We start from the raw sequence: 19168 nt of genomic DNA, 5'->3' as shown, positions 1-19168 counted from the left end.
TTTCAAATTGAAGAAAAAAAAATAAAAAAAGGGGTGCAACACGAGGACTTCCCGGGAGGTCACCCATCCTAGTACTACTCTCGCCCAAGCACGCTTAACTGCGGAGTTCTGATGGGATCCGGTGCATTAGTGCTGGTATGATCGCACCCGTTAGTACATGACTCGCAATTCCATATATCCTTTTAATCCGAGAATACGAGTAGATTTGCGTGTGGCCCACCTAAGTTTTTTTTTTTTTTGTTAATTTTCCATGCATCAAAATGTATGGATATTGATATAGGAAACTGCAAAAAACACCCGGAAACAGCGTATCGCATCTCAATCACGGCCCGAAACATTCGACAGCCTGTTTGAGGCTCTAAACGGCAGAATTTGGGGTCGAAAAATCGCCAGCCCTATTCACTGGCCTAGATGGTTTTGGGGGCTTTCCGAAATGGTGCTGTGGGCGTCGTAGTTCCACACGGTTCAAAAGTTATGGGGTTTCAAGATTTGACCCGTTTCAAATTGAAGAAAAAAAAAATAAAAAAGGGGTGCAACACGAGGACTTCCCGGGAGGTCACCCATCCTAGTACTACTCTCGCCCAAGCACGCTTAACTGCGGAGTTCTGATGGGATCCGGTGCATTAGTGCTGGTATGATCGCACCCGTTAGTACATGACTCGCAATTCCATATATCCTTTTAATCCGAGAATACGAGTAGATTTGCGTGTGGCCCACCTAAGTTTTTTTTTTTTGTAATTTTTCCATGCATCAAAATGTATGGATATTGATATAGGAAACTGCAAAAAACACCCGGAAACAGCGTATCGCATCTCAATCACGGCCCGAAACATTCGACAGCCTGTTTGAGGCTCTAAACGGCAGAATTTGGGGTCGAAAAATCGCCAGCCCTATTCACTGGCCTAGATGGTTTTGGGGGCTTTCCGAAATGGTGCTGTGGGCGTCGTAGTTCCACACGGTTCAAAAGTTATGGGGTTTTCAAGATTTGACCCGTTTCAAATTGAAGAAAAAAAAATAAAAAAGGGGTGCAACACGAGGACTTCCCGGGAGGTCACCCATCCTAGTACTACTCTCGCCCAAGCACGCTTAACTGCGGAGTTCTGATGGGATCCGGTGCATTAGTGCTGGTATGATCGCACCCGTTAGTACATGACTCGCAATTCCATATATCCTTTTAATCCGAGAATACGAGTAGATTTGCGTGTGGCCCACCTAAGTTTTTTTTTTTTTTGTAATTTTTCCATGCATCAAAATGTATGGATATTGATATAGGAAACTGCAAAAAAACACCCGGAAACAGCGTATCGCATCTCAATCACGGCCCGAAACATTCGACAGCCTGTTTGAGGCTCTAAACGGCAGAATTTGGGGTCGAAAAATCGCCAGCCCTATTCACTGGCCTAGATGGTTTTGGGGGCTTTCCGAAATGGTGCTGTGGGCGTCGTAGTTCCACACGGTTCAAAAGTTATGGGGTTTTCAAGATTTGACCCGTTTCAAATTGAAGAAAAAAAAATAAAAAAGGGGTGCAACACGAGGACTTCCCGGGAGGTCACCCATCCTAGTACTACTCTCGCCCAAGCACGCTTAACTGCGGAGTTCTGATGGGATCCGGTGCATTAGTGCTGGTATGATCGCACCCGTTAGTACATGACTCGCAATTCCATATATCCTTTTAATCCGAGAATACGAGTAGATTTGCGTGTGGCCCACCTAAGTTTTTTTTTTTTTGTAATTTTTCCATGCATCAAAATGTATGGATATTGATATAGGAAACTGCAAAAAACACCCGGAAACAGCGTATCGCATCTCAATCACGGCCCGAAACATTCGACAGCCTGTTTGAGGCTCTAAACGGCAGAATTTGGGGTCGAAAAATCGCCAGCCCTATTCACTGGCCTAGATGGTTTTGGGGGCTTTCCGAAATGGTGCTGTGGGCGTCGTAGTTCCACACGGTTCAAAAGTTATGGGGTTTTCAAGATTTGACCCGTTTCAAATTGAAGAAAAAAAATAAAAAAGGGGTGCAACACGAGGACTTCCCGGGAGGTCACCCATCCTAGTACTACTCTCGCCCAAGCACGCTTAACTGCGGAGTTCTGATGGGATCCGGTGCATTAGTGCTGGTATGATCGCACCCGTTAGTACATGACTCGCAATTCCATATATCCTTTTAATCCGAGAATACGAGTAGATTTGCGTGTGGCCCACCTAAGTTTTTTTTTTTTTGTAATTTTTCCATGCATCAAAATGTATGGATATTGATATAGGAAACTGCAAAAAACACCCGGAAACAGCGTATCGCATCTCAATCACGGCCCGAAACATTCGACAGCCTGTTTGAGGCTCTAAACGGCAGAATTTGGGGTCGAAAAATCGCCAGCCCTATTCACTGGCCTAGATGGTTTTGGGGCTTTCCGAAATGGTGCTGTGGGCGTCGTAGTTCCACACGGTTCAAAAGTTATGGGGTTTTCAAGATTTGACACGTTTCAAATTGAAGAAAAAAAAATAAAAAAGGGTGCAACACGAGGACTTCCCGGGAGGTCACCCATCCTAGTACTACTCTCGCCCAAGCACGCTTAACTGCGGAGTTCTGATGGGATCCGGTGCATTAGTGCTGGTATGATCGCACCCGTTAGTACATGACTCGCAATTCCATATATCCTTTTAATCCGAGAATACGAGTAGATTTGCGTGTGGCCCACCTAAGTTTTTTTTTTTTGTAATTTTTCCATGCATCAAAATGTATGGATATTGATATAGGAAACTGCAAAAAACACCCGGAAACAGCGTATCGCATCTCAATCACGGCCCGAAACATTCGACAGCCTGTTTGAGGCTCTAAACGGCAGAATTTGGGGTCGAAAAATCGCCAGCCCTATTCACTGGCCTAGATGGTTTTGGGGGCTTTCCGAAATGGTGCTGTGGGCGTCGTAGTTCCACACGGTTCAAAAGTTATGGGGTTTTCAAGATTTGACCCGTTTCAAATTGAAGAAAAAATAAAAAAAAGGGGTGCAACACGAGGACTTCCCGGGAGGTCACCCATCCTAGTACTACTCTCGCCCAAGCACGCTTAACTGCGGAGTTCTGATGGGATCCGGTGCATTAGTGCTGGTATGATCGCACCCGTTAGTACATGACTCGCAATTCCATATATCCTTTTAATCCGAGAATACGAGTAGATTTGCGTTGTGGCCCACCTAAGTTTTTTTTTTTTTTGTAATTTTTCCATGCATCAAAATGTATGGATATTGATATAGGAAACTGCAAAAAACACCCGGAAACAGCGTATCGCATCTCAATCACGGCCCGAAACATTCGACAGCCTGTTTGAGGCTCTAAACGGCAGAATTTGGGGTCGAAAAATCGCCAGCCCTATTCACTGGCCTAGATGGTTTTGGGGCTTTCCGAAATGGTGCTGTGGGCGTCGTAGTTCCACACGGTTCAAAAGTTATGGGGTTTTCAAGATTTGACCGTTTCAAATTGAAGAAAAAAAAAAAAAAAGGGGTGCAACACGAGGACTTCCCGGGAGGTCACCCATCCTAGTACTACTCTCGCCCAAGCACGCTTAACTGCGGAGTTCTGATGGGATCCGGTGCATTAGTGCTGGTATGATCGCACCCGTTAGTACATGACTCGCAATTCCATATATCCTTTTAATCCGAGAATACGAGTAGATTTGCGTGTGGCCCACCTAAGTTTTTTTTTTTTTTGTAATTTTTCCATGCATCAAAATGTATGGATATTGATATAGGAAACTGCAAAAAACACCCGGAAACAGCGTATCGCATCTCAATCACGGCCCGAAACATTCGACAGCCTGTTTGAGGCTCTAAACGGCAGAATTTGGGGTCGAAAAATCGCCAGCCCTATTCACTGGCCTAGATGGTTTTGGGCTTTCCGAAATGGTGCTGTGGGCGTCGTAGTTCCACACGGTTCAAAAGTTATGGGGTTTTCAAGATTTGACACGTTTCAAATTGAAGAAAAAAAATAAAAAAGGGGTGCAACACGAGGACTTCCCGGGAGGTCACCCATCCTAGTACTACTCTCGCCCAAGCACGCTTAACTGCGGAGTTCTGATGGGATCCGGTGCATTAGTGCTGGTATGATCGCACCCGTTAGTACATGACTCGCAATTCCATATATCCTTTTAATCCGAGAATACGAGTAGATTTGCGTGTGGCCCACCTAAGTTTTTTTTTTTTTTGTAATTTTTCCATGCATCAAAATGTATGGATATTGATATAGGAAACTGCAAAAAACACCCGGAAACAGCGTATCGCATCTCAATCACGGCCCGAAACATTCGACAGCCTGTTTGAGGCTCTAAACGGCAGAATTTGGGGTCGAAAATCGCCAGCCCTATTCACTGGCCTAGATGGTTTTGGGGGCTTTCCGAAATGGTGCTGTGGGCGTCGTAGTTCCACACGGTTCAAAAGTTATGGGGTTTTCAAGATTTGACCCGTTTCAAATTGAAGAAAAAAAAATAAAAAAGGGGTGCAACACGAGGACTTCCCGGGAGGTCACCCATCCTAGTACTACTCTCGCCCAAGCACGCTTAACTGCGGAGTTCTGATGGGATCCGGTGCATTAGTGCTGGTATGATCGCACCCGTTAGTACATGACTCGCAATTCCATATATCCTTTTAATCCGAGAATACGAGTAGATTTGCGTGTGGCCCACCTAAGTTTTTTTTTTTTTTGTAATTTTTCCATGCATCAAAATGTATGGATATTGATATAGGAAACTGCAAAAAACACCCGGAAACAGCGTATCGCATCTCAATCACGGCCCGAAACATTCGACAGCCTGTTTGAGGCTCTAAACGGCAGAATTTGGGGTCGAAAAATCGCCAGCCCTATTCACTGGCCTAGATGGTTTTGGGGGCTTTCCGAAATGGTGCTGTGGGCGTCGTAGTTCCACACGGTTCAAAAGTTATGGGGTTTTCAAGATTTGACCCGTTTCAAATTGAAGAAAAAAAATAAAAAGGGGTGCAACACGAGGACTTCCCGGGAGGTCACCCATCCTAGTACTACTCTCGCCCAAGCACGCTTAACTGCGGAGTTCTGATGGGATCCGGTGCATTAGTGCTGGTATGATCGCACCCGTTAGTACATGACTCGCAATTCCATATATCCTTTTAATCCGAGAATACGAGTAGATTTGCGTGTGGCCCACCTAAGTTTTTTTTTTTTTTTTGTAATTTTTCCATGCATCAAAATGTATGGATATTGATATAGGAAACTGCAAAAAACACCCGGAAACAGCGTATCGCATCTCAATCACGGCCCGAAACATTCGACAGCCTGTTTGAGGCTCTAAACGGCAGAATTTGGGGTCGAAAAATCGCCAGCCCTATTCACTGGCCTAGATGGTTTTGGGGGCTTTCCGAAATGGTGCTGTGGGCGTCGTAGTTCCACACGGTTCAAAAGTTATGGGGTTTTCAAGATTTGACCCGTTTCAAATTGAAGAAAAAAAAATAAAAAAGGGGTGCAACACGAGGACTTCCCGGAGGTCACCCATCCTAGTACTACTCTCGCCCAAGCACGCTTAACTGCGGAGTTCTGATGGGATCCGGTGCATTAGTGCTGGTATGATCGCACCCGTTAGTACATGACTCGCAATTCCATATATCCTTTTAATCCGAGAATACGAGTAGATTTGCGTGTGGCCCACCTAAGTTTTTTTTTTTTTTTTAATTTTTCCATGCATCAAAATGTATGGATATTGATATAGGAAACTGCAAAAAACACCCGGAAACAGCGTATCGCATCTCAATCACGGCCCGAAACATTCGACAGCCTGTTTGAGGCTCTAAACGGCAGAATTTGGGGTCGAAAAATCGCCAGCCCTATTCACTGGCCTAGATGGTTTTGGGGGCTTTCCGAAATGGTGCTGTGGGCGTCGTAGTTCCACACGGTTCAAAAGTTATGGGGTTTTCAAGATTTGACCCGTTTCAAATTGAAGAAAAAAATATAAAAAGGGGTGCAACACGAGGACTTCCCGGGAGGTCACCCATCCTAGTACTACTCTCGCCCAAGCACGCTTAACTGCGGAGTTCTGATGGGATCCGGTGCATTAGTGCTGGTATGATCGCACCCGTTAGTACATGACTCGCAATTCCATATATCCTTTTAATCCGAGAATACGAGTAGATTTGCGTGTGGCCCACCTAAGTTTTTTTTTTTTTGTATTTTTCCATGCATCAAAATGTATGGATATTGATATAGGAAACTGCAAAAAAACACCGGAAACAGCGTATCGCATCTCAATCACGGCCCGAAACATTCGACAGCCTGTTTGAGGCTCTAAACGGCAGAATTTGGGGTCGAAAAATCGCCAGCCCTATTCACTGGCCTAGATGGTTTTGGGGGCTTTCCGAAATGGTGCTGTGGGCGTCGTAGTTCCACACGGTTCAAAAGTTATGGGGTTTTCAAGATTTGACCCGTTTCAAATTGAAGAAAAAAAATAAAAAAAGGGGTGCAACACGAGGACTTCCCGGGAGGTCACCCATCCTAGTACTACTCTCGCCCAAGCACGCTTAACTGCGGAGTTCTGATGGGATCCGGTGCATTAGTGCTGGTATGATCGCACCCGTTAGTACATGACTCGCAATTCCATATATCCTTTTAATCCGAGAATACGAGTAGATTTGCGTGTGGCCCACCTAAGTTTTTTTTTTTTTGTAATTTTTCCATGCATCAAAATGTATGGATATTGATATAGGAAACTGCAAAAAACACCCGGAAACAGCGTATCGCATCTCAATCACGGCCCGAAACATTCGACAGCCTGTTTGAGGCTCTAAACGGCAGAATTTGGGGTCGAAAAATCGCCAGCCCTATTCACTGGCCTAGATGGTTTTGGGGGCTTTCCGAAATGGTGCTGTGGGCGTCGTAGTTCCACACGGTTCAAAAGTTATGGGGTTTTCAAGATTTGACACGTTTCAAATTGAAGAAAAAAAATAAAAAAGGGGTGCAACACGAGGACTTCCCGGGAGGTCACCCATCCTAGTACTACTCTCGCCCAAGCACGCTTAACTGCGGAGTTCTGATGGGATCCGGTGCATTAGTGCTGGTATGATCGCACCCGTTAGTACATGACTCGCAATTCCATATATCCTTTTAATCCGAGAATACGAGTAGATTTGCGTGTGGCCCACCTAAGTTTTTTTTTTTTTTTGTAATTTTTCCATGCATCAAAATGTATGGATATTGATATAGGAAACTGCAAAAAACACCCGGAAACAGCGTATCGCATCTCAATCACGGCCCGAAACATTCGACAGCCTGTTTGAGGCTCTAAACGGCAGAATTTGGGGTCGAAAAATCGCCAGCCCTATTCACTGGCCTAGATGGTTTTGGGGGCTTTCCGAAATGGTGCTGTGGGCGTCGTAGTTCCACACGGTTCAAAAGTTATGGGGTTTTCAAGATTTGACCCGTTTCAAATTGAAGAAAAAAAATAAAAAAAGGGGTGCAACACGAGGACTTCCCGGGAGGTCACCCATCCTAGTACTACTCTCGCCCAAGCACGCTTAACTGCGGAGTTCTGATGGGATCCGGTGCATTAGTGCTGGTATGATCGCACCCGTTAGTACATGACTCGCAATTCCATATATCCTTTTAATCCGAGAATACGAGTAGATTTGCGTGTGGCCCACCTAAGTTTTTTTTTTTTTGTAATTTTTCCATGCATCAAAATGTATGGATATTGATATAGGAAACTGCAAAAAACACCCGGAAACAGCGTATCGCATCTCAATCACGGCCCGAAACATTCGACAGCCTGTTTGAGGCTCTAAACGGCAGAATTTGGGGTCGAAAAATCGCCAGCCCTATTCACTGGCCTAGATGGTTTTGGGGGCTTTCCGAAATGGTGCTGTGGGCGTCGTAGTTCCACACGGTTCAAAAGTTATGGGGTTTTCAAGATTTGACCCGTTTCAAATTGAAGAAAAAAAAATAAAAAAGGGGTGCAACACGAGGACTTCCCGGGAGGTCACCCATCCTAGTACTACTCTCGCCCAAGCACGCTTAACTGCGGAGTTCTGATGGGATCCGGTGCATTAGTGCTGGTATGATCGCACCCGTTAGTACATGACTCGCAATTCCATATATCCTTTTAATCCGAGAATACGAGTAGATTTGCGTGTGGCCCACCTAAGTTTTTTTTTTTTTTGTAATTTTTCCATGCATCAAAATGTATGGATATTGATATAGGAAACTGCAAAAAACACCCGGAAACAGCGTATCGCATCTCAATCACGGCCCGAAACATTCGACAGCCTGTTTGAGGCTCTAAACGGCAGAATTTGGGGTCGAAAAATCGCCAGCCCTATTCACTGGCCTAGATGGTTTTGGGGGCTTTCCGAAATGGTGCTGTGGGCGTCGTAGTTCCACACGGTTCAAAAGTTATGGGGTTTTCAAGATTTGACCCGTTTCAAATTGAAGAAAAAAAATAAAAAAGGGGTGCAACACGAGGACTTCCCGGGAGGTCACCCATCCTAGTACTACTCTCGCCCAAGCACGCTTAACTGCGGAGTTCTGATGGGATCCGGTGCATTAGTGCTGGTATGATCGCACCCGTTAGTACATGACTCGCAATTCCATATATCCTTTTAATCCGAGAATACGAGTAGATTTGCGTGTGGCCCACCTAAGTTTTTTTTTTTTGTAATTTTTCCATGCATCAAAATGTATGGATATTGATATAGGAAACTGCAAAAAACACCCGGAAACAGCGTATCGCATCTCAATCACGGCCCGAAACATTCGACAGCCTGTTTGAGGCTCTAAACGGCAGAATTTGGGGTCGAAAAATCGCCAGCCCTATTCACTGGCCTAGATGGTTTTGGGGGCTTTCCGAAATGGTGCTGTGGGCGTCGTAGTTCCACACGGTTCAAAAGTTATGGGGTTTTCAAGATTTGACCCGTTTCAAATTGAAGAAAAAAAATAAAAAAGGGGTGCAACACGAGGACTTCCCGGGAGGTCACCCATCCTAGTACTACTCTCGCCCAAGCACGCTTAACTGCGGAGTTCTGATGGGATCCGGTGCATTAGTGCTGGTATGATCGCACCCGTTAGTACATGACTCGCAATTCCATATATCCTTTTAATCCGAGAATACGAGTAGATTTGCGTGTGGCCCACCTAAGTTTTTTTTTTTTTTTGTAATTTTTCCATGCATCAAAATGTATGGATATTGATATAGGAAACTGCAAAAAACACCCGGAAACAGCGTATCGCATCTCAATCACGGCCCGAAACATTCGACAGCCTGTTTGAGGCTCTAAACGGCAGAATTTGGGGTCGAAAAATCGCCAGCCCTATTCACTGGCCTAGATGGTTTTGGGGGCTTTCCGAAATGGTGCTGTGGGCGTCGTAGTTCCACACGGTTCAAAAGTTATGGGGTTTTCAAGATTTGACACGTTTCAAATTGAAGAAAAAAAATAAAAAAAGGGGTGCAACACGAGGACTTCCCGGGAGGTCACCCATCCTAGTACTACTCTCGCCCAAGCACGCTTAACTGCGGAGTTCTGATGGGATCCGGTGCATTAGTGCTGGTATGATCGCACCCGTTAGTACATGACTCGCAATTCCATATATCCTTTTAATCCGAGAATACGAGTAGATTTGCGTGTGGCCCACCTAAGTTTTTTTTTTTTTTTGTAATTTTTCCATGCATCAAAATGTATGGATATTGATATAGGAAACTGCAAAAAAACACCCGGAAACAGCGTATCGCATCTCAATCACGGCCCGAAACATTCGACAGCCTGTTTGAGGCTCTAAACGGCAGAATTTGGGGTCGAAAAATCGCCAGCCCTATTCACTGGCCTAGATGGTTTTGGGGGCTTTCCGAAATGGTGCTGTGGGCGTCGTAGTTCCACACGGTTCAAAAGTTATGGGGTTTTCAAGATTTGACCCGTTTCAAATTGAAGAAAAAAAATAAAAAAAGGGGTGCAACACGAGGACTTCCCGGGAGGTCACCCATCCTAGTACTACTCTCGCCCAAGCACGCTTAACTGCGGAGTTCTGATGGGATCCGGTGCATTAGTGCTGGTATGATCGCACCCGTTAGTACATGACTCGCAATTCCATATATCCTTTTAATCCGAGAATACGAGTAGATTTGCGTGTGGCCCACCTAAGTTTTTTTTTTTTTTGTAATTTTTCCATGCATCAAAATGTATGGATATTGATATAGGAAACTGCAAAAAACACCCGGAAACAGCGTATCGCATCTCAATCACGGCCCGAAACATTCGACAGCCTGTTTGAGGCTCTAAACGGCAGAATTTGGGGTCGAAAAATCGCCAGCCCTATTCACTGGCCTAGATGGTTTTGGGGGCTTTCCGAAATGGTGCTGTGGGCGTCGTAGTTCCACACGGTTCAAAAGTTATGGGGTTTTCAAGATTTGACCGTTTCAAATTGAAGAAAAAAATATAAAAAAGGGGTGCAACACGAGGCCCGGGAGGTCACCCATCCTAGTACTACTCTCGCCCAAGCACGCTTAACTGCGGAGTTCTGATGGGATCCGGTGCATTAGTGCTGGTATGATCGCACCCGTTAGTACATGACTCGCAATTCCATATATCCTTTTAATCCGAGAATACGAGTAGATTTGCGTGTGGCCCACCTAAGTTTTTTTTTTTTTTGTAATTTTTCCATGCATCAAAATGTATGGATATTGATATAGGAAACTGCAAAAAACACCCGGAAACAGCGTATCGCATCTCAATCACGGCCCGAAACATTCGACAGCCTGTTTGAGGCTCTAAACGGCAGAATTTGGGGTCGAAAAATCGCCAGCCCTATTCACTGGCCTAGATGGTTTTGGGGGCTTTCCGAAATGGTGCTGTGGGCGTCGTAGTTCCACACGGTTCAAAAGTTATGGGGTTTTCAAGATTTGACCCGTTTCAAATTGAAGAAAAAAAATAAAAAAGGGGTGCAACACGAGGACTTCCCGGGAGGTCACCCATCCTAGTACTACTCTCGCCCAAGCACGCTTAACTGCGGAGTTCTGATGGGATCCGGTGCATTAGTGCTGGTATGATCGCACCCGTTAGTACATGACTCGCAATTCCATATATCCTTTTAATCCGAGAATACGAGTAGATTTGCGTGTGGCCCACCTAAGTTTTTTTTTTTTTTGTAATTTTTCCATGCATCAAAATGTATATATTGATATAGGAAACTGCAAAAAACACCCGGAAACAGCGTATCGCATCTCAATCACGGCCCGAAACATTCGACAGCCTGTTTGAGGCTCTAAACGGCAGAATTTGGGGTCGAAAAAATCGCCAGCCCTATTCACTGGCCTAGATGGTTTTGGGGGCTTTCCGAAATGGTGCTGTGGGCGTCGTAGTTCCACACGGTTCAAAAGTTATGGGGTTTTCAAGATTTGACACGTTTCAAATTGAAGAAAAAAATAAAAAAGGGGTGCAACACGAGGACTTCCCGGGAGGTCACCCATCCTAGTACTACTCTCGCCCAAGCACGCTTAACTGCGGAGTTCTGATGGGATCCGGTGCATTAGTGCTGGTATGATCGCACCCGTTAGTACATGACTCGCAATTCCATATATCCTTTTAATCCGAGAATACGAGTAGATTTGCGTGTGGCCCACCTAAGTTTTTTTTTTTTTTAATTTTTCCATGCATCAAAATGTATGGATATTGATATAGGAAACTGCAAAAAACACCCGGAAACAGCGTATCGCATCTCAATCACGGCCCGAAACATTCGACAGCCTGTTTGAGGCTCTAAACGGCAGAATTTGGGGTCGAAAAATCGCCAGCCCTATTCACTGGCCTAGATGGTTTTGGGGGCTTTCCGAAATGGTGCTGTGGGCGTCGTAGTTCCACACGGTTCAAAAGTTATGGGGTTTTCAAGATTTGACCCGTTTCAAATTGAAGAAAAAAATAAAAAAGGGGTGCAACACGAGGACTTCCCGGGAGGTCACCCATCCTAGTACTACTCTCGCCCAAGCACGCTTAACTGCGGAGTTCTGATGGGATCCGGTGCATTAGTGCTGGTATGATCGCACCCGTTAGTACATGACTCGCAATTCCATATATCCTTTTAATCCGAGAATACGAGTAGATTTGCGTGTGGCCCACCTAAGTTTTTTTTTTTTTGTAATTTTTCCATGCATCAAAATGTATGGATATTGATATAGGAAACTGCAAAAAACACCCGGAAACAGCGTATCGCATCTCAATCACGGCCCGAAACATTCGACAGCCTGTTTGAGGCTCTAAACGGCAGAATTTGGGGTCGAAAAATCGCCAGCCCTATTCACTGGCCTAGATGGTTTTGGGGGCTTTCCGAAATGGTGCTGTGGGCGTCGTAGTTCCACACGGTTCAAAAGTTATGGGGTTTTCAAGATTTGACCCGTTTCAAATTGAAGAAAAAAAATAAAAAAAGGGGTGCAACACGAGGACTTCCCGGGAGGTCACCCATCCTAGTACTACTCTCGCCCAAGCACGCTTAACTGCGGAGTTCTGATGGGATCCGGTGCATTAGTGCTGGTATGATCGCACCCGTTAGTACATGACTCGCAATTCCATATATCCTTTTAATCCGAGAATACGAGTAGATTTGCGTGTGGCCCACCTAAGTTTTTTTTTTTTTTGTAATTTTTCCATGCATCAAAATGTATGGATATTGATATAGGAAACTGCAAAAAACACCCGGAAACAGCGTATCGCATCTCAATCACGGCCCGAAACATTCGACAGCCTGTTTGAGGCTCTAAAGGCAGAATTTGGTGGAAAGGTCGAAAATCGCCAGCCCTATTCACTGGCCTAGATGGTTTTGGGGGCTTTCCGAAATGGTGCTGTGGGCGTCGTAGTTCCACACGGTTCAAAAGTTATGGGGTTTTCAAGATTTGACCCGTTTCAAATTGAAGAAAAAAAATAAAAAAGGGGTGCAACACGAGGACTTCCCGGGAGGTCACCCATCCTAGTACTACTCTCGCCCAAGCACGCTTAACTGCGGAGTTCTGATGGGATCCGGTGCATTAGTGCTGGTATGATCGCACCCGTTAGTACATGACTCGCAATTCCATATATCCTTTTAATCCGAGAATACGAGTAGATTTGCGTGTGGCCCACCTAAGTTTTTTTTTTTTTGTAATTTTTCCATGCATCAAAATGTATGGATATTGATATAGGAAACTGCAAAAAACACCCGGAAACAGCGTATCGCATCTCAATCACGGCCCGAAACATTCGACAGCCTGTTTGAGGCTCTAAACGGCAGAATTTGGGGTCGAAAAATCGCCAGCCCTATTCACTGGCCTAGATGGTTTTGGGGGCTTTCCGAAATGGTGCTGTGGGCGTCGTAGTTCCACACGGTTCAAAAGTTATGGGGTTTTCAAGATTTGACCCGTTTCAAATTGAAGAAAAAAAATAAAAAAGGGGTGCAACACGAGGACTTCCCGGGAGGTCACCCATCCTAGTACTACTCTCGCCCAAGCACGCTTAACTGCGGAGTTCTGATGGGATCCGGTGCATTAGTGCTGGTATGATCGCACCCGTTAGTACATGACTCGCAATTCCATATATCCTTTTAATCCGAGAATACGAGTAGATTTGCGTGTGGCCCACCTAAGTTTTTTTTTTTTTGTAATTTTTCCATGCATCAAAATGTATGGATATTGATATAGGAAACTGCAAAAAACACCCGGAAACAGCGTATCGCATCTCAATCACGGCCCGAAACATTCGACAGCCTGTTTGAGGCTCTAAACGGCAGAATTTGGGGTCGAAAAATCGCCAGCCCTATTCACTGGCCTAGATGGTTTTGGGGGCTTTCCGAAATGGTGCTGTGGGCGTCGTAGTTCCACACGGTTCAAAAGTTATGGGGTTTTCAAGATTTGACACGTTTCAAATTGAAGAAAAAAAATAAAAAAGGGGTGCAACACGAGGACTTCCCGGGAGGTCACCCATCCTAGTACTACTCTCGCCCAAGCACGCTTAACTGCGGAGTTCTGATGGGATCCGGTGCATTAGTGCTGGTATGATCGCACCCGTTAGTACATGACTCGCAATTCCATATATCCTTTTAATCCGAGAATACGAGTAGATTTGCGTGTGGCCCACCTAAGTTTTTTTTTTTTTTTAATTTTTCCATGCATCAAAATGTATGGATATTGATATAGGAAACTGCAAAAAACACCCGGAAACAGCGTATCGCATCTCAATCACGGCCCGAAACATTCGACAGCCTGTTTGAGGCTCTAAACGGCAGAATTTGGGGTCGAAAAATCGCCAGCCCTATTCACTGGCCTAGATGGTTTTGGGGGCTTTCCGAAATGGTGCTGTGGGCGTCGTAGTTCCACACGGTTCAAAAGTTATGGGGTTTTCAAGATTTGACCCGTTTCAAATTGAAGAAAAAAAATATAAAAAAGGGTGCAACACGAGGACTTCCCGGGAGGTCACCCATCCTAGTACTACTCTCGCCCAAGCACGCTTAACTGCGGAGTTCTGATGGGATCCGGTGCATTAGTGCTGGTATGATCGCACCCGTTAGTACATGACTCGCAATTCCATATATCCTTTTAATCCGAGAATACGAGTAGATTTGCGTGTGGCCCACCTAAGTTTTTTTTTTTTGTAATTTTTCCATGCATCAAAATGTATGGATATTGATATAGGAAACTGCAAAAAACACCCGGAAACAGCGTATCGCATCTCAATCACGGCCCGAAACATTCGACAGCCTGTTTGAGGCTCTAAACGGCAGAATTTGGGGTCGAAAAATCGCCAGCCCTATTCACTGGCCTAGATGGTTTTGGGGGCTTTCCGAAATGGTGCTGTGGGCGTCGTAGTTCCACACGGTTCAAAAGTTATGGGGTTTTCAAGATTTGACCCGTTTCAAATTGAAGAAAAAAAAATAAAAAAGGGGTGCAACACGAGGACTTCCCGGGAGGTCACCCATCCTAGTACTACTCTCGCCCAAGCACGCTTAACTGCGGAGTTCTGATGGGATCCGGTGCATTAGTGCTGGTATGATCGCACCCGTTAGTACATGACTCGCAATTCCATATATCCTTTTAATCCGAGAATACGAGTAGATTTGCGTGTGGCCCACCTAAGTTTTTTTTTTTTGTAATTTTTCCATGCATCAAAATGTATGGATATTGATATAGGAAACTGCAAAAAACACCCGGAAACAGCGTATCGCATCTCAATCACGGCCCGAAACATTCGACAGCCTGTTTGAGGCTCTAAACGGCAGAATTTGGGGTCGAAAAATCGCCAGCCCTATTCACTGGCCTAGATGGTTTTGGGGGCTTTCCGAAATGGTGCTGTGGGCGTCGTAGTTCCACACGGTTCAAAAGTTATGGGGTTTTCAAGATTTGACCCGTTTCAAATTGAAGAAAAAAAAATAAAAAAGGGGTGCAACACGAGGACTTCCCGGGAGGTCACCCATCCTAGTACTACTCTCGCCCAAGCACGCTTAACTGCGGAGTTCTGATGGGATCCGGTGCATTAGTGCTGGTATGATCGCACCCGTTAGTACATGACTCGCAATTCCATATATCCTTTTAATCCGAGAATACGAGTAGATTTGCGTGTGGCCCACCTAAGTTTTTTTTTTTTTTGTAATTTTTCCATGCATCAAAATGTATGGATATTGATATAGGAAACTGCAAAAAACACCCGGAAACAGCGTATCGCATCTCAATCACGGCCCGAAACATTCGACAGCCTGTTTGAGGCTCTAAACGGCAGAATTTGGGGTCAAAAAATCGCCAGCCCTATTCACTGGCCTAGATGGTTTTGGGGGCTTTCCGAAATGGTGCTGTGGGCGTCGTAGTTCCACACGGTTCAAAAGTTATGGGGTTTTCAAGATTTGACACGTTTCAAATTGAAGAAAAAAATATAAAAAGGGGGTGCAACACGAGGACTTCCCGGGAGGTCACCCATCCTAGTACTACTCGCCCAAGCACGCTTAACTGCGGAGTTCTGATGGGATCCGGTGCATTAGTGCTGGTATGATCGCACCCGTTAGTACATGACTCGCAATTCCATATATCCTTTTAATCCGAGAATACGAGTAGATTTGCGTGTGGCCCACCTAAGTTTTTTTTTTTTTTGTAATTTTTCCATGCATCAAAATGTATGGATATTGATATAGGAAACTGCAAAAAACACCCGGAAACAGCGTATCGCATCTCAATCACGGCCCGAAACATTCGACAGCCTGTTTGAGGCTCTAAACGGCAGAATTTGGGGTCGAAAAATCGCCAGCCCTATTCACTGGCCTAGATGGTTTTGGGGGCTTTCCGAAATGGTGCTGTGGGCGTCGTAGTTCCACACGGTTCAAAAGTTATGGGGTTTTCAAGATTTGACCCGTTTCAAATTGAAGAAAAAAAAATAAAAAAGGGTGCAACACGAGGCCGGGAGGTCACCCATCCTAGTACTACTCTCGCCCAAGCACGCTTAACTGCGGAGTTCTGATGGGATCCGGTGCATTAGTGCTGGTATGATCGCACCCGTTAGTACATGACTCGCAATTCCATATATCCTTTTAATCCGAGAATACGAGTAGATTTGCGTGTGGCCCACCTAAGTTTTTTTTTTTTTTGTAATTTTTCCATGCATCAAAATGTATGGATATTGATATAGGAAACTGCAAAAAAACACCCGGAAACAGCGTATCGCATCTCAATCACGGCCCGAAACATTCGACAGCCTGTTTGAGGCTCTAAACGGCAGAATTGGGGTCGAAAAATCGCCAGCCCTATTCACTGGCCTAGATGGTTTTGGGGGCTTTCCGAAATGGTGCTGTGGGCGTCGTAGTTCCACACGGTTCAAAAGTTATGGGGTTTTCAAGATTTGACCCGTTTCAAATTGAAGAAAAAAAAATAAAAAAAGGGGTGCAACACGAGGACTTCCCGGGAGGTCACCCATCCTAGTACTACTCTCGCCCAAGCACGCTTAACTGCGGAGTTCTGATGGGATCCGGTGCATTAGTGCTGGTATGATCGCACCCGTTAGTACATGACTCGCAATTCCATATATCCTTTTAATCCGAGAATACGAGTAGATTTGCGTGTGGCCCACCTAATTTTTTTTTTTTGTAATTTTCCATGCATCAAAATGTATGGATATTGATATAGGAAACTGCAAAAAACACCCGGAAACAGCGTATCGCATCTCAATCACGGCCCGAAACATTCGACAGCCTGTTTGAGGCTCTAAACGCAGAATTTGGGGTCGAAAAATCGCCAGCCCTATTCACTGGCCTAGATGGTTTTGGGGGCTTTCCGAAATGGTGCTGTGGGCGTCGTAGTTCCACACGGTTCAAAAGTTATGGGGTTTTCAAGATTTGACACGTTTCAAATTGAAGAAAAAAAAATAAAAAAGGGTGCAACACGAGGACTTCCCGGGAGGTCACCCATCCTAGTACTACTCTCGCCCAAGCACGCTTAACTGCGGAGTTCTGATGGGATCCGGTGCATTAGTGCTGGTGATCGCACCCGTTAGTACATGACTCGCAATTCCATATATCCTTTTAATCCGAGAATACGAGTAGATTTGCGTGTGGCCCACCTAAGTTTTTTTTTTTTTTGTAATTTTTCCATGCATCAAAATGTATGGATATTGATATAGGAAACTGCAAAAAACACCCGGAAACAGCGTATCGCATCTCAATCACGGCCCGAAACATTCGACAGCCTGTTTGAGGCTCTAAACGGCAGAATTTGGGGTCGAAAAAATCGCCAGCCCTATTCACTGGCCTAGATGGTTTTGGGGCTTTCCGAAATGGTGCTGTGGGCGTCGTAGTTCCACACGGTTCAAAAGTTATGGGGTTTTCAAGATTTGACCCGTTTCAAATTGAAGAAAAAAAAAAAAAAAAGGGTGCAACACGAGGACTTCCCGGGAGGTCACCCATCCTAGTACTACTCTCGCCCAAGCACGCTTAACTGCGGAGTTCTGATGGGATCCGGTGCATTAGTGCTGGTATGATCGCACCCGTTAGTACATGACTCGCAATTCCATATATCCTTTTAATCCGAGAATACGAGTAGATTTGCGTGTGGCCCACCTAAGTTTTTTTTTTTTTGTAATTTTTCCATGCATCAAAATGTATGGATATTGATATAGGAAACTGCAAAAAACACCCGGAAACAGCGTATCGCATCTCAATCACGGCCCGAAACATTCGACAGCCTGTTTGAGGCTCTAAACGGCAGAATTTGGGGTCGAAAAATCGCCAGCCCTATTCACTGGCCTAGATGGTTTTGGGGGCTTTCCGAAATGTGCGGGTGTGTGGCGTCGTAGTTCCACACGGTTCAAAAGTTATGGGGTTTTCAAGATTTGACACGTTTCAAATTGAAGAAAAAAAATATAAAAAGGGGTGCAACACGAGGACTTCCGGGGAGGTCACCCATCCTAGTACTACTCTCGCCCAAGCACGCTTAACTGCGGAGTTCTGATGGGATCCGGTGCATTAGTGCTGGTATGATCGCACCCGTTAGTACATGACTCGCAATTCCATATTATCCATTTTAATTTTTAATCGAGAATACGAGTAGATTTGCGTGTGGCCCACCTAAGTTTTTTTTTTTTTTTGTAATTTCCATGCATCAAATGTATGGATATTGATATAGGAAACTGCAAAAAACACCCGGAAACAGCGTATCGCATCTCAATCACGGCCCGAAACATTCGACAGCCTGTTTGAGGCTCTAAACGGCAGAATTTGGGGTCGAAAAATCGCCAGCCCTATTCACTGGCCTAGATGGTTTTGGGGGCTTTCCGAAATGGTGCTGTGGGCGTCGTAGTTCCACACGGTTCAAAAGTTATGGGGTTTTCAAGATTTGACACGTTTCAAATTGAAGAAAAAAAAATAAAAAAGGGGTGCAACACGAGGACTTCCCGGGAGGTCACCCATCCTAGTACTACTCTCGCCCAAGCACGCTTAACTGCGGAGTTCTGATGGGATCCGGTGCATTAGTGCTGGTATGATCGCACCCGTTAGTACATGACTCGCAATTCCATATATCCTTTTAATCCGAGAATACGAGTAGATTTGCGTGTGGCCCACCTAAGTTTTTTTTTTTGTAATTTTTCCATGCATCAAAATGTATGGATTTGATATAGGAAACTGCAAAAAAACACCCGGAAACAGCGTATCGCATCTCAATCACGGCCCGAAA

The 19168-nt window shown here is 45.0% G+C and overlaps 39 non-coding genes across 39 annotated transcripts; all 39 read right to left on the bottom strand.

Annotated features, from left to right (window-relative positions):
* Positions 1 to 30: 30 nt before the first annotated feature.
* LOC130504821 (5S ribosomal RNA) lies at positions 31 to 149 on the bottom strand. The gene has a single exon (XR_008941417.1). It is a non-coding gene; the product is annotated as a 5S ribosomal RNA (ribosomal RNA).
* Positions 150 to 527: 378 nt separating this feature from the next.
* Positions 528 to 646, bottom strand: LOC130504820 (5S ribosomal RNA). Its single transcript, XR_008941416.1, has one exon. It is a non-coding gene; the product is annotated as a 5S ribosomal RNA (ribosomal RNA).
* Positions 647 to 1022: 376 nt separating this feature from the next.
* On the bottom strand, positions 1023 to 1141 carry LOC130504819 (5S ribosomal RNA). The gene has a single exon (XR_008941415.1). It is a non-coding gene; the product is annotated as a 5S ribosomal RNA (ribosomal RNA).
* Positions 1142 to 1520: 379 nt separating this feature from the next.
* Positions 1521 to 1639, bottom strand: LOC130504818 (5S ribosomal RNA). The gene has a single exon (XR_008941414.1). It is a non-coding gene; the product is annotated as a 5S ribosomal RNA (ribosomal RNA).
* A 376-nt stretch (positions 1640 to 2015) lies between these two features.
* LOC130504817 (5S ribosomal RNA) lies at positions 2016 to 2134 on the bottom strand. The gene has a single exon (XR_008941413.1). It is a non-coding gene; the product is annotated as a 5S ribosomal RNA (ribosomal RNA).
* A 375-nt stretch (positions 2135 to 2509) lies between these two features.
* On the bottom strand, positions 2510 to 2628 carry LOC130504824 (5S ribosomal RNA). Its single transcript, XR_008941420.1, has one exon. It is a non-coding gene; the product is annotated as a 5S ribosomal RNA (ribosomal RNA).
* A 375-nt stretch (positions 2629 to 3003) lies between these two features.
* On the bottom strand, positions 3004 to 3122 carry LOC130504815 (5S ribosomal RNA). The gene has a single exon (XR_008941411.1). It is a non-coding gene; the product is annotated as a 5S ribosomal RNA (ribosomal RNA).
* Positions 3123 to 3498: 376 nt separating this feature from the next.
* On the bottom strand, positions 3499 to 3617 carry LOC130504814 (5S ribosomal RNA). Its single transcript, XR_008941410.1, has one exon. It is a non-coding gene; the product is annotated as a 5S ribosomal RNA (ribosomal RNA).
* Positions 3618 to 3992: 375 nt separating this feature from the next.
* On the bottom strand, positions 3993 to 4111 carry LOC130504813 (5S ribosomal RNA). Its single transcript, XR_008941409.1, has one exon. It is a non-coding gene; the product is annotated as a 5S ribosomal RNA (ribosomal RNA).
* Positions 4112 to 4488: 377 nt separating this feature from the next.
* Positions 4489 to 4607, bottom strand: LOC130504812 (5S ribosomal RNA). The gene has a single exon (XR_008941408.1). It is a non-coding gene; the product is annotated as a 5S ribosomal RNA (ribosomal RNA).
* A 376-nt stretch (positions 4608 to 4983) lies between these two features.
* LOC130504811 (5S ribosomal RNA) lies at positions 4984 to 5102 on the bottom strand. The gene has a single exon (XR_008941407.1). It is a non-coding gene; the product is annotated as a 5S ribosomal RNA (ribosomal RNA).
* Positions 5103 to 5482: 380 nt separating this feature from the next.
* On the bottom strand, positions 5483 to 5600 carry LOC130504826 (5S ribosomal RNA). Its single transcript, XR_008941422.1, has one exon. It is a non-coding gene; the product is annotated as a 5S ribosomal RNA (ribosomal RNA).
* Positions 5601 to 5977: 377 nt separating this feature from the next.
* LOC130504810 (5S ribosomal RNA) lies at positions 5978 to 6096 on the bottom strand. The gene has a single exon (XR_008941406.1). It is a non-coding gene; the product is annotated as a 5S ribosomal RNA (ribosomal RNA).
* Positions 6097 to 6472: 376 nt separating this feature from the next.
* Positions 6473 to 6591, bottom strand: LOC130504809 (5S ribosomal RNA). The gene has a single exon (XR_008941405.1). It is a non-coding gene; the product is annotated as a 5S ribosomal RNA (ribosomal RNA).
* Positions 6592 to 6967: 376 nt separating this feature from the next.
* Positions 6968 to 7086, bottom strand: LOC130504808 (5S ribosomal RNA). The gene has a single exon (XR_008941404.1). It is a non-coding gene; the product is annotated as a 5S ribosomal RNA (ribosomal RNA).
* Positions 7087 to 7465: 379 nt separating this feature from the next.
* LOC130504807 (5S ribosomal RNA) lies at positions 7466 to 7584 on the bottom strand. The gene has a single exon (XR_008941403.1). It is a non-coding gene; the product is annotated as a 5S ribosomal RNA (ribosomal RNA).
* Positions 7585 to 7961: 377 nt separating this feature from the next.
* LOC130504806 (5S ribosomal RNA) lies at positions 7962 to 8080 on the bottom strand. The gene has a single exon (XR_008941402.1). It is a non-coding gene; the product is annotated as a 5S ribosomal RNA (ribosomal RNA).
* A 377-nt stretch (positions 8081 to 8457) lies between these two features.
* Positions 8458 to 8576, bottom strand: LOC130504804 (5S ribosomal RNA). The gene has a single exon (XR_008941400.1). It is a non-coding gene; the product is annotated as a 5S ribosomal RNA (ribosomal RNA).
* A 375-nt stretch (positions 8577 to 8951) lies between these two features.
* Positions 8952 to 9070, bottom strand: LOC130504803 (5S ribosomal RNA). Its single transcript, XR_008941399.1, has one exon. It is a non-coding gene; the product is annotated as a 5S ribosomal RNA (ribosomal RNA).
* A 379-nt stretch (positions 9071 to 9449) lies between these two features.
* LOC130504802 (5S ribosomal RNA) lies at positions 9450 to 9568 on the bottom strand. The gene has a single exon (XR_008941398.1). It is a non-coding gene; the product is annotated as a 5S ribosomal RNA (ribosomal RNA).
* A 380-nt stretch (positions 9569 to 9948) lies between these two features.
* On the bottom strand, positions 9949 to 10067 carry LOC130504801 (5S ribosomal RNA). Its single transcript, XR_008941396.1, has one exon. It is a non-coding gene; the product is annotated as a 5S ribosomal RNA (ribosomal RNA).
* Positions 10068 to 10444: 377 nt separating this feature from the next.
* LOC130504830 (5S ribosomal RNA) lies at positions 10445 to 10559 on the bottom strand. Its single transcript, XR_008941426.1, has one exon. It is a non-coding gene; the product is annotated as a 5S ribosomal RNA (ribosomal RNA).
* A 377-nt stretch (positions 10560 to 10936) lies between these two features.
* LOC130504800 (5S ribosomal RNA) lies at positions 10937 to 11055 on the bottom strand. Its single transcript, XR_008941395.1, has one exon. It is a non-coding gene; the product is annotated as a 5S ribosomal RNA (ribosomal RNA).
* A 375-nt stretch (positions 11056 to 11430) lies between these two features.
* Positions 11431 to 11549, bottom strand: LOC130504799 (5S ribosomal RNA). The gene has a single exon (XR_008941394.1). It is a non-coding gene; the product is annotated as a 5S ribosomal RNA (ribosomal RNA).
* A 374-nt stretch (positions 11550 to 11923) lies between these two features.
* Positions 11924 to 12042, bottom strand: LOC130504798 (5S ribosomal RNA). The gene has a single exon (XR_008941393.1). It is a non-coding gene; the product is annotated as a 5S ribosomal RNA (ribosomal RNA).
* Positions 12043 to 12419: 377 nt separating this feature from the next.
* LOC130504797 (5S ribosomal RNA) lies at positions 12420 to 12538 on the bottom strand. Its single transcript, XR_008941392.1, has one exon. It is a non-coding gene; the product is annotated as a 5S ribosomal RNA (ribosomal RNA).
* Positions 12539 to 12919: 381 nt separating this feature from the next.
* LOC130504796 (5S ribosomal RNA) lies at positions 12920 to 13038 on the bottom strand. The gene has a single exon (XR_008941390.1). It is a non-coding gene; the product is annotated as a 5S ribosomal RNA (ribosomal RNA).
* Positions 13039 to 13414: 376 nt separating this feature from the next.
* On the bottom strand, positions 13415 to 13533 carry LOC130504795 (5S ribosomal RNA). The gene has a single exon (XR_008941389.1). It is a non-coding gene; the product is annotated as a 5S ribosomal RNA (ribosomal RNA).
* Positions 13534 to 13909: 376 nt separating this feature from the next.
* LOC130504832 (5S ribosomal RNA) lies at positions 13910 to 14028 on the bottom strand. Its single transcript, XR_008941428.1, has one exon. It is a non-coding gene; the product is annotated as a 5S ribosomal RNA (ribosomal RNA).
* Positions 14029 to 14405: 377 nt separating this feature from the next.
* Positions 14406 to 14524, bottom strand: LOC130504823 (5S ribosomal RNA). The gene has a single exon (XR_008941419.1). It is a non-coding gene; the product is annotated as a 5S ribosomal RNA (ribosomal RNA).
* Positions 14525 to 14900: 376 nt separating this feature from the next.
* On the bottom strand, positions 14901 to 15019 carry LOC130504827 (5S ribosomal RNA). Its single transcript, XR_008941423.1, has one exon. It is a non-coding gene; the product is annotated as a 5S ribosomal RNA (ribosomal RNA).
* Positions 15020 to 15395: 376 nt separating this feature from the next.
* Positions 15396 to 15514, bottom strand: LOC130504816 (5S ribosomal RNA). The gene has a single exon (XR_008941412.1). It is a non-coding gene; the product is annotated as a 5S ribosomal RNA (ribosomal RNA).
* A 378-nt stretch (positions 15515 to 15892) lies between these two features.
* On the bottom strand, positions 15893 to 16009 carry LOC130504828 (5S ribosomal RNA). The gene has a single exon (XR_008941424.1). It is a non-coding gene; the product is annotated as a 5S ribosomal RNA (ribosomal RNA).
* A 377-nt stretch (positions 16010 to 16386) lies between these two features.
* LOC130504831 (5S ribosomal RNA) lies at positions 16387 to 16500 on the bottom strand. Its single transcript, XR_008941427.1, has one exon. It is a non-coding gene; the product is annotated as a 5S ribosomal RNA (ribosomal RNA).
* Positions 16501 to 16879: 379 nt separating this feature from the next.
* LOC130504805 (5S ribosomal RNA) lies at positions 16880 to 16998 on the bottom strand. The gene has a single exon (XR_008941401.1). It is a non-coding gene; the product is annotated as a 5S ribosomal RNA (ribosomal RNA).
* Positions 16999 to 17370: 372 nt separating this feature from the next.
* Positions 17371 to 17487, bottom strand: LOC130504829 (5S ribosomal RNA). The gene has a single exon (XR_008941425.1). It is a non-coding gene; the product is annotated as a 5S ribosomal RNA (ribosomal RNA).
* A 377-nt stretch (positions 17488 to 17864) lies between these two features.
* On the bottom strand, positions 17865 to 17983 carry LOC130504822 (5S ribosomal RNA). Its single transcript, XR_008941418.1, has one exon. It is a non-coding gene; the product is annotated as a 5S ribosomal RNA (ribosomal RNA).
* A 380-nt stretch (positions 17984 to 18363) lies between these two features.
* On the bottom strand, positions 18364 to 18482 carry LOC130504825 (5S ribosomal RNA). Its single transcript, XR_008941421.1, has one exon. It is a non-coding gene; the product is annotated as a 5S ribosomal RNA (ribosomal RNA).
* A 384-nt stretch (positions 18483 to 18866) lies between these two features.
* Positions 18867 to 18985, bottom strand: LOC130504794 (5S ribosomal RNA). The gene has a single exon (XR_008941388.1). It is a non-coding gene; the product is annotated as a 5S ribosomal RNA (ribosomal RNA).
* Between the last annotated feature and the right edge of the window lie 183 nt (positions 18986 to 19168).

Source organism: Raphanus sativus, unplaced genomic scaffold, assembly GCF_000801105.2.
Source record: "Raphanus sativus cultivar WK10039 unplaced genomic scaffold, ASM80110v3 Scaffold1812, whole genome shotgun sequence".
NCBI lineage: Eukaryota > Viridiplantae > Streptophyta > Magnoliopsida > Brassicales > Brassicaceae > Raphanus > Raphanus sativus.
Note: the sequence above shows the minus strand (reverse complement) of the source record. Positions and strands in the feature narration are given on the sequence as shown.